We start from the raw sequence: 9103 nt of genomic DNA, 5'->3' as shown, positions 1-9103 counted from the left end.
AGAAGCTTCTACATCAGAGCACAAAAGGACATCCAGAAAATTCTCATAATCACTATTTGTTATAGCCCCAAATAGAAAATGACCCAAACACCTGTCAACAATAAATACATAACCATAAGTGGTGGCACATGCATACAAGTTGTATACTTTAAAGCAATAAAAATAAATATACTAGTTTACAGAAAACACTAGTGGATGAATCTTACATAATGTTGAGTGGAATGTACGGGACTAAAAATTTCAAAAGCAAAAAAACCAATCCATGGTGGCTGAATTTAGGATGGTGAATCCATCAAAGGGGTGCCATAGTATCTGGGAAGAAACCCAAAGTGGAACAGCAATGTTCTGTTTCTTGACTGGATGAAGGTTACATAGATGTGTTTACTTTGTGAAAAATCACTGAGCTGTATACTTAAGATATGTTCACATGTAAGCATGTATATTATATTTGCATTTTTTTAAAAAAATGTTTGCTTGCAAAAAAAGATATCCAAAGCCTAAGTATTTATCAGTAGGAGAATGGATAAAACAAATGATAGTATATTCAAACAATGGAATACAATTCAACAATAAAAAAGAATCAACTACTGATACAAGGATGAACCTCAAAAGCCTAATTTATACATTTCATTGTCAGGTAAATTTTAACTCAGAAGGTAAACAAAACTATAAGCAGGCATGTGCCCTGGGGGGAGGGGTGCTGAAGCCTTTGTCTCCTCAGACCTGTGCCATTACTGGCACATCTCGCAAGAAGAGAGGCAGGGCTCAGCCACAGCTACCATCTCCTCCTGTGCATATTGCCAGGGCGGGGGCAGGGCTGAGACCTGAATCTGCACGTGGGGGCCCCACAACCTTTTAGGCAGGACTGAGACTTGTTTATAGCCTGAGGCAGAGAGGATTTTTCTACCCTGACACCTCAGAGAACTTGTGCCGCCAAGGGAAACAAGGAGCTCAGATTTGGCACAGAGCGTAGGCGGGGCTGTTCCGTGGTCTTCCCTGAGCCCACCTACAGACCGCCTACCCGAGGCAGAGCAGGCAGCTGCACAGAGCAGCGGAGCGACCAGCACCAGGAGAGGGCAGGTGGGCAGCCACCCACCTTCCTGGCAGGAACACAGCACCTGACCACAGTGCTGGGACAGGGTGTGATCTGCCCACCTGCTTCCCCCTAAGCACAGCATCTGACTGTGGCATCAGGAGGGGGAGTGACCTGCCCACCCACTGGATAAGAGTTCAGCTCCTGACCTAGTGTTAGGAGGGGGCACAATCTGCTGGCCAACAGCCACTGAGAGCAGCACAGATGAGGGTGCCAACAGAAGGCCTATGAAACAGCAAGCTGAGTTCATGAAGCAGGGCAAAGACACAAAGACCTCTCGATAAAATCATTAAGGGCACACCATCTCCAGGATAAGTAGGTAACTGCTACTCCTTAAGCCACGGTGCCAGAGAGATATGAGCAATGTGAAGAAGCAGAGAAACCACTCCCAATGAAAAGATCAAGAGAAATCCCCTGAAAGCATGAACAAAGAAATAGACATTGATGGTCTATTAAATCAAGATTTCAAAAAAGAGTGATCAAAGTACTGAAGGAACTAAAAGAAATAGTGTTTAGGTATATAAAATGTATCAAAAATGAAATAGAAACTATAAAGAAGAACTAGGTAGGATTAGTAAACTCATTGGCTGAGATGAGAGCTGACCTAAAGGCTGTGCAAAGCAGACAAGAAAATACAGAAGAATAAATAAGTGACCTAGAAGACAGGACAACAGAAAGCACCCAATCAGAACAGCTGAGAGAAAAACAAATGAAAAACAAAACAATATACGGGACCTATGGGGTAATATAAACTGTGCCAATGTATGCATAATAGGAGTTCCAGAAGGGGAAAAAGAACAAAGCGGATTGAAAAGGTATGGGAAGGACTCATGACTGAAAATTTCCCAAACCTAAAGAAGGAATCATATCCAAGCACAGGAGGCTCAGATGGTCCCAAGCAGGAAGAACCGAAACAGACCCACACCAAGGCATATCCTAATCAAGATAGCCAGATTCAAGGATAAAGAAATGATCCTAAAGGTAGCAAGAGAAAAACAAAGAGTGAGTTACAAGGGAACCCCCATAAGGTTTTCAGCTGATTTTTCTACACTATTTACAACAGCTAAGGCATGGAAACAGCCTAAAATGTCCATCAACAGATGACTGGATAAAGATGTGGGATATTTATATGATGGGATACTATTCAGCCACAAAAACTGACTACATAACGCCATTTGCAGAGATATGGATGCTCCTGAAGAATGTTATTCATGGTGGAGCAGTACAGAAAGAGAAAGAGAAATACCATGTGAGATCACTCATGTGTGGAATCTTAAATATATGCAAGATCTTGTGGTAACTCACAGCAAAAAAAAAAGTGACAATGAATATATGTAAGTTCATGTATAACTGAAAAATTGTGCTCTACACTGGAATTTGTCATAACATTGTAAAATGACTATTACTCAATAAAAAATGTTTAAAAATAAATAAAATAAAATATAACCTTTAAAATACTGTATAATGAGAGGTGTGATGTTCTAGTATCTGTTCTAAGAAGTACGTTAGACACACATAAGAATAGCCAATGGTCAGAAAGATCACATGTTATCAGCTACCACCCCATGCAAATTAATGACATTTAGCAGATATTCATATATGTGTGTAAATATATAAAATAGGTATTAGTCTATATGTAAATCAAATCAAATATTATATTATTATCTAATGTAAAATCATATCAGCAAAAGCACTGTGCTGACATAAGTGTCTTGGTGTAAACAGATTACAATTTTTTATTGAGTTGTCATAATGGGATAATATTGTGAACCAAGTGGAAATTGTAAAAAAAAGTTATCCAAAAAAAAAAAAAATCCTGACTACATGAAAAGATGCAGTTACTATAAGGCCTTTCCCATTATTTACTATCAGTGTCAGAAAGTCTTGGAATAAGTTAGGAGAATTAAAAACTCTAACAAGACACAAGAATGCACTCTCTGTTAAAGAAAATAAACGAAAAGAAAAAAACAAATGAATAGACAATTAAGGTCCTACAGATAAAAATACCAATTTTTATGGGAAATAGCCTTAAAATAAAAAATAAGGAGATTATATTCTAATTTCACCTTTTGAATTAAGATATACAAAATTTAGCTGAATACCTTCGTATTTTGCACTTATGAAGAAAAAAATGTATTTGCAATGAAAAAGCAGCCATTACCCTGCCTTTTGAGTATTCTAAAGTTTTAGGTCTGAATATATTTCATCTTAAATGATCTTAAGCACTATGCAGTGGTTGGTGTTTTAAAAATACCACTGTGTGTGGAACTTCTAAAAGTGCTTCAAAAAATTTATATTTTTGTAATAATTTAGCAATGGCCTGGATATTATTTTTAAGAAGACAACTCACCATGGAATACTGCAAGATTTTTTCAATGAGTTTATATTCACACATGTTTAAGATTGTCACTGTATTATGAGAAAATGTCAACCGTGGCAGTATTTTGACTTGAAAATGAGATAAGCTGAGAAGCATATTTTAAGTATAAACTAAATGATTGCATTCCTTTAAAGACAAGAAAGTAAAAGCATGATAAACTCTGACTTTGACACACTTAAAATATAAAAATTAACATAATGTAATTTTACACACTTCTCTTTAACTCTCAGTACTTTCTCAGCCCCTTTCCCATTACACCCGCGTCCCCGCTCCTGACCCTTGGTGTACACACCTCCGTTCACACGGAGAAAGGGGGGACCCGGGCGGTGAGGACCAGGGGAGCGGACACCCCCGCGGCCCGGATGGACACGGACACTCACACCCGCATCCCCGCTCCTGACCCGCGGTGTACACACCTACGATCACACGGGGGAAGGGGGGACCCGGGCGGTGAGGACCAGGGGCGCGGACACCCCAGCGGCCCCGATGGACACGGACACTCACCCGCTCCCGGCGGGCGAGGAGAATAGTCGAAGCGGGCCCGCCAGCGCACCCGTCCCCTCCTGCCCTGCTGGCCGGGGCCCCAGCTCGGTCAGGTCCACACACACCCCGGCAGGAAGCGGGCTCAGGCCGTGGGAAACCGGCGTAACTTCAGACAGAGAGCGGGGAGCATCCTCCCGCAGACACGCAGGCAGCGCTGTCCCGGAGCCTCCTTGGCGCCGCCCTCTCAGCCCTGAGGAAAGCAAGCTCCGCCCCCAGGGAAGACGCTGGCTGCTGACGCGGACTGCGCATGCGCACCGCCACCTAAGACACGCTGGCTTCGTTCGCCCCCTGCAGGTCCTCGAGGGCGGTGCAGGATACTCGGAACTCACTGTAGAACACAAGACCCCTCCCAGCCATGATGCTAAATCAATGGAAATCTCAGTGCCCTGGCCTCTTTTTTAATGGCACTGGTGATGCTCTCATCCAGCCATGCCTGCTCTCTTGCCTGGCACATGCCTCAGTCCTTGGAATCCTGCCTGAATCAGATTCTGTTCTGGAGGAAGGACAGGTGCAGAAGAATCTCAAAATTCCAGACTTAGAAGATGACCAGGAACCCAAACTCAACTCTGTCAACTCCCTGGGGTCCCCTGAGGAGTGTGGTTTTCTCAGAACCATCTGCCCTGTGTCAGGAGCAGACCAAGCCTCAGGTAGCTTAGAGAGGCTATCATGCAGCACATGCTTTGGATGGTTCTCAGTTCTGACCTGCATGATCTTGAGACCCTTTTGTAACTCCTAACACTCTGTTTTCTCATACCTATAGTGATGGTTATTGATGACTGAGTTAAACCTCTTACAATGCTGAGGTGCTATTGTTCCTTGGATAACAGAATATTTTGAAGGGATCAACAGTTTATCACTTCCCCCTAATGAAGTATGTTTTTAAAACTAGAAATATTTCAGGGGGCACTCAGGTCCTCCTCTTGCACCAGTTCCTGAGGTGTTGGCAGTTTCTGCTCTGAGCTCCAGATCCTGATCCTGCCGGTGGTCTATGGTGATGCCAGTGTGTACATGCTCTTCCTTTTGCACCGGTGTGGAAAGGAGACAGCCCTTCCCCTACATGAGGCTGCAACACGCTGACACTCAAAGCAGGCACAATGAAGAACCAGCTAGAGTCCCCGGTACCAGCTGTCCCAGGTAGAAACGTCACCTTCACCACAGTGTTCCTGTGCTCCTATCAGGCCTTCACTACTCCCAGCAGGCCATGCATGAGCAGTGTGACAGTGTGACACCTGCACAGCATGGTGGTGATGATCCCACCTTATCTGTTTCTTTTTGGAATGTCCCCACACCTCTCTGAGCTTCACTTTGCTCTTCTCACAGGCAGAGTTGTACAGGCATGAACCTCACAGGATTATGGTAGGTAGTCACGGTAGCTGCTCACCCAGTGGCAGGCTCTGCCGAGAGGGCTGCTGGGAGTGCTGTGTGTCTTCACACTTGTCCTTCACTCTCCCCAGTGAAAACACTCTTGGCCTTATCCTTCCCTGGTCTGCGGCCTTTCTGTGCTTGCAAAAGAACATGGAAACTATCTGCAAAGAAGTTTTGAGGTTCTGTCCATCTGGTCCAGGAAATGCTGACTCTCCGAGATGTGCTGTTGGGTGGGCTCTCATGGGAGGGGCTTGGACAGGACTTCCCTTTGCAATAAGCTGCCCCACCCAGCCCTTTCCATGATCCAGACTCCTGGGACCAGGGTGCAAATCCCCAGCTCCGCACTTGTCAACCATGTGACCTGGGCAACTTTCTCAAACCCAAGCTTTGTCCACCCACGGTTAGCAGAGATGGGGGATAACAGGATGTCCCGCACAGAGTGTCTGTGCAGATTAAGTGAGGTAGAACAGACAGAACAGTGGTGGGGCCTGGCCCATTGGTTGACAGAAGGGAGCTCACCATGTGCAGCAAGTTCCACGGGTCACCCAGCAATCTGCCCAGAGGCTTAGCCACTCCATCGCTATCATGCATCTGAAGTCCACTTAACCACATGGGAGAGAAACAAACACATATTCTGAGTGTAGCTACCACAGGGAAAATTGCATCTGAGCGGGGAGTAATACCAGAGGGTGATCAGGATGGAGGAAGATGCCCCCTGGGTTTGAGCAGACTGGAGCTGCCCTCCAGAGCCTGGGGTTAGTGAGGATGGGCTTGTAGAAATGCCCCTCTCCTTTACCCATCAATGCTGGGTCCTGCGGGTACTGAGTCCCACAACCGGTGTGCTGCTTGGGTCCTCAGCACAGAGAAAAACCCAGGGGTTCCCACAAGGCTTCGGCCACATCCTCTGCTTCCTGAACTCCCACTCTGGTGACCCCACCTGGGATGCAGAGATGAGGTGAGGCAGGGACCTGTGCTGTCAACATCACTGCTCTACCCTGGGAATCTGGCACACAGTAGGTGCTTGGTAAGACATTGTTGAATGAACAGCAATACTGGGCCAAGTTTCTGTGGGTGTCTGTGCCCCCAGATCAGGGACCCCTCAGGGCCCACCTCACAAGTGACATGAAAATAATAATCCCACCAGGAGCAATAACAGTTCCTCAGAATAAATGGGCTTTTCCAAGCACTCTCCACCTGTTGCAAAGGCCTCCAAGCAGGGAAGTAGGCTGTCAGGGGCAGCACTGCACTCTCCACTGTAACAAGGAGAAAGCCAAGGGCCACAGAGAGGAGTGCCTTTCCAGTGTCACTGCTCACTTTCCCACCTTTTGGGAGACCAGGAGGCTTTTCTACTACATTCTGGCTCTGAAGCCCCAATACTGTGTGGACATGCCTCCCTCCCCGGAGCAAGGAACCACTAAGTGACCTGTCACTTGTCACCAAGCAGACAGGCTCATTCCAGCTCATTGTGCCACCAGCAGGTTGTGCTAGAAGCAGAATCCTCTGGGAGACATCACACTCTCCCAAGCTGGAAACAGGTGAACAGCTCACAGGTTTCCTGAAGAGGATGGTCACATGGCCTTGATCTGGCCGATCAGCATTTTCCATCCTCCCTGGCCACTGTGATTGGCTCAAGGCTGGGCACCAGCCCAATCAGGCTCCACGGAGGTCAGGCCTAGTTGCTGGAATCCTGGGAGCAGAGAAGTTCTATTTCAGTTGGGAGTTGAGGGGTGGTGATGTCAGCCTGTGGCATTTGGTGACTATCTTGCTTTATAAAGGCAGAGCCATGTGAAGATGACACCAGTGGCAGAGCCCAGAGGTGGGGAAGGATGACTTTTGTTGATGTCACTGAGCACCAGGTACAGACCTGCCTGAAGCTATCTCCCTGTGGACGTCTCAGTTAGGTAAGTCATTCTCTCCTGCCCTGTTTGCTTCTTAAAGCCACTTTGGTTTTCTGTCACTGGTTTTAAGAAAAAGTTTGACTATTCCTTCAAGCTGGCTAAATGGAGACCCTGGAACTGCAACAGTGAGGTGACAGGCAACAATGTGGCAAATAGACTCCAGAGGCCTCTGTTCAAACAGGGGATTGTAAATGACAAGGGAGAGTACACATGGCCTCAGTGAACAGATTTGCTACTGGTAGCTCCCAGTTCCTGGATATTAGAGTGCATGCACTCAGCCAAGTCTCAGCTCTGCTGTCACACCTGCTAACCCACAACTCTCCTCTCCCACCTGCCAGGCCTAGGGGGGGCTGGACACCCCCGGGCACCTGAAACAGCCCAGGGCTTTGTGTAGTAATTTACACAGGCTGCCCCCAGTTCTGAGGGTGAGGGTGACTGGGTTCCAGTTTACAGAGAAAACAGACTAGACGTTCTCACTGGTGAGATGTGGGGGTGGGACCCCAATCTACCATCTGACCTATGACTTCGGAGTGGACAGCCTCCCCACCCTCAGCCAGGATGCTTGCTAAGCCTCGGGGCTCAGGAGTCCTGTTCCCTCCATCACCCCTCCTGGAGGTGAGAGTGGGGGGCTCTTCTCTATACAACATTCACCCCTGCAGGGGCACACGTGTGACCTCACAGTCTGTCATCCCTTCCTTATGACCTGGACCTCCTTGATGTGTGAGCACTGCAGATCATGGGTGCACACGTGGGCAGGTGCACCATGACTGAGAGGACAGCACTCCAATTTAAGCCCCCTCCATGCTCAGATGATTACATCCTGGAATTGAGGGGTTCCCAGGGGTCAGGTGGCCAATTCTGGCCTTAGGGGCAAATTCTTATCACCCAGGGGGCTAATTTTTAAATTAAATTACACATTTACAATTCAATAGTCAAGCCCCTTTCTAGGCAGCCTTGTAGCCTCTCAGCTTTTACCCCTCGCTGTGACCATGTTCTAAGCTTCAAATTGAGTGCCATTATGGACATGAACATGTCCCTGTCATGTGTCACCTTCACAGTAAGCGGCCACCCCAAACTCCCCTCCCTTCCCCTTGTCGATATCTCCACACAGGGAGTAGGGTCCTTTTGATGCAGTTGTGCAAATGTGCGAGCTAAGGGTTTAGAATGTCCAGGCTAGGAGGGGTCTTCTCCACATGGCAGGGCAGGTGGGCTGGCAGGGGTTGATGGTTCACTTGTAAAACCTCAGCTGGTTTCAGGCAGTGACCACAGACTGGCAGCCAAGGGCTCAGCTGGTGCAGAGTAAGCGGATTAAATGTGTTCACCCAGACGCCTTGGGAGTGGCAGCCCTGGAGTACGACTACAAGTGAGGAAGGTGGAGGATCCCCAGTGCCTGGACCTCCAACTTCTAAAAATCAGGACTGAGATGTGGCTTTGAAATCAGAACACTGGAATTCAAAGCTTCCCCCACCACTTTGTCAATAATTCAGAGCAAATCAGCCTCAGTTTTCTCACGTGTAAAATGAGAACTTTGAAGCCTCTCCCTCTGAGGGTGTGGAGGGAAGTAAATGCGGTGACAGCAGAGCACAGGAGCTGTCTTGGCTGAGCCTGCATACAGGCAGGCCTTTGTTGCTGCCATGACCACTGTCTTCCAGGGCAGGGTCTGCACTCGTTCCCTGTGAAGGTCCAGACAGTAAACATTCTAGGCTTTGAGGGACCTACAGTCTCTGTCACAACTACCACCCTCTGCTGTTGGAGGGCAAAGGCAGCTCCTGCAGTAGGTAGTCCAGTCTCGCACCCCCGCTTCCTGACATAAGTATTCCTGAG

This window comes from Vicugna pacos, unplaced genomic scaffold, assembly GCF_048564905.1.
Source record: "Vicugna pacos unplaced genomic scaffold, VicPac4 scaffold_19, whole genome shotgun sequence".
NCBI classification, from domain to species: domain Eukaryota; kingdom Metazoa; phylum Chordata; class Mammalia; order Artiodactyla; family Camelidae; genus Vicugna; species Vicugna pacos.
This window is presented reverse-complemented; position numbering follows the sequence as displayed.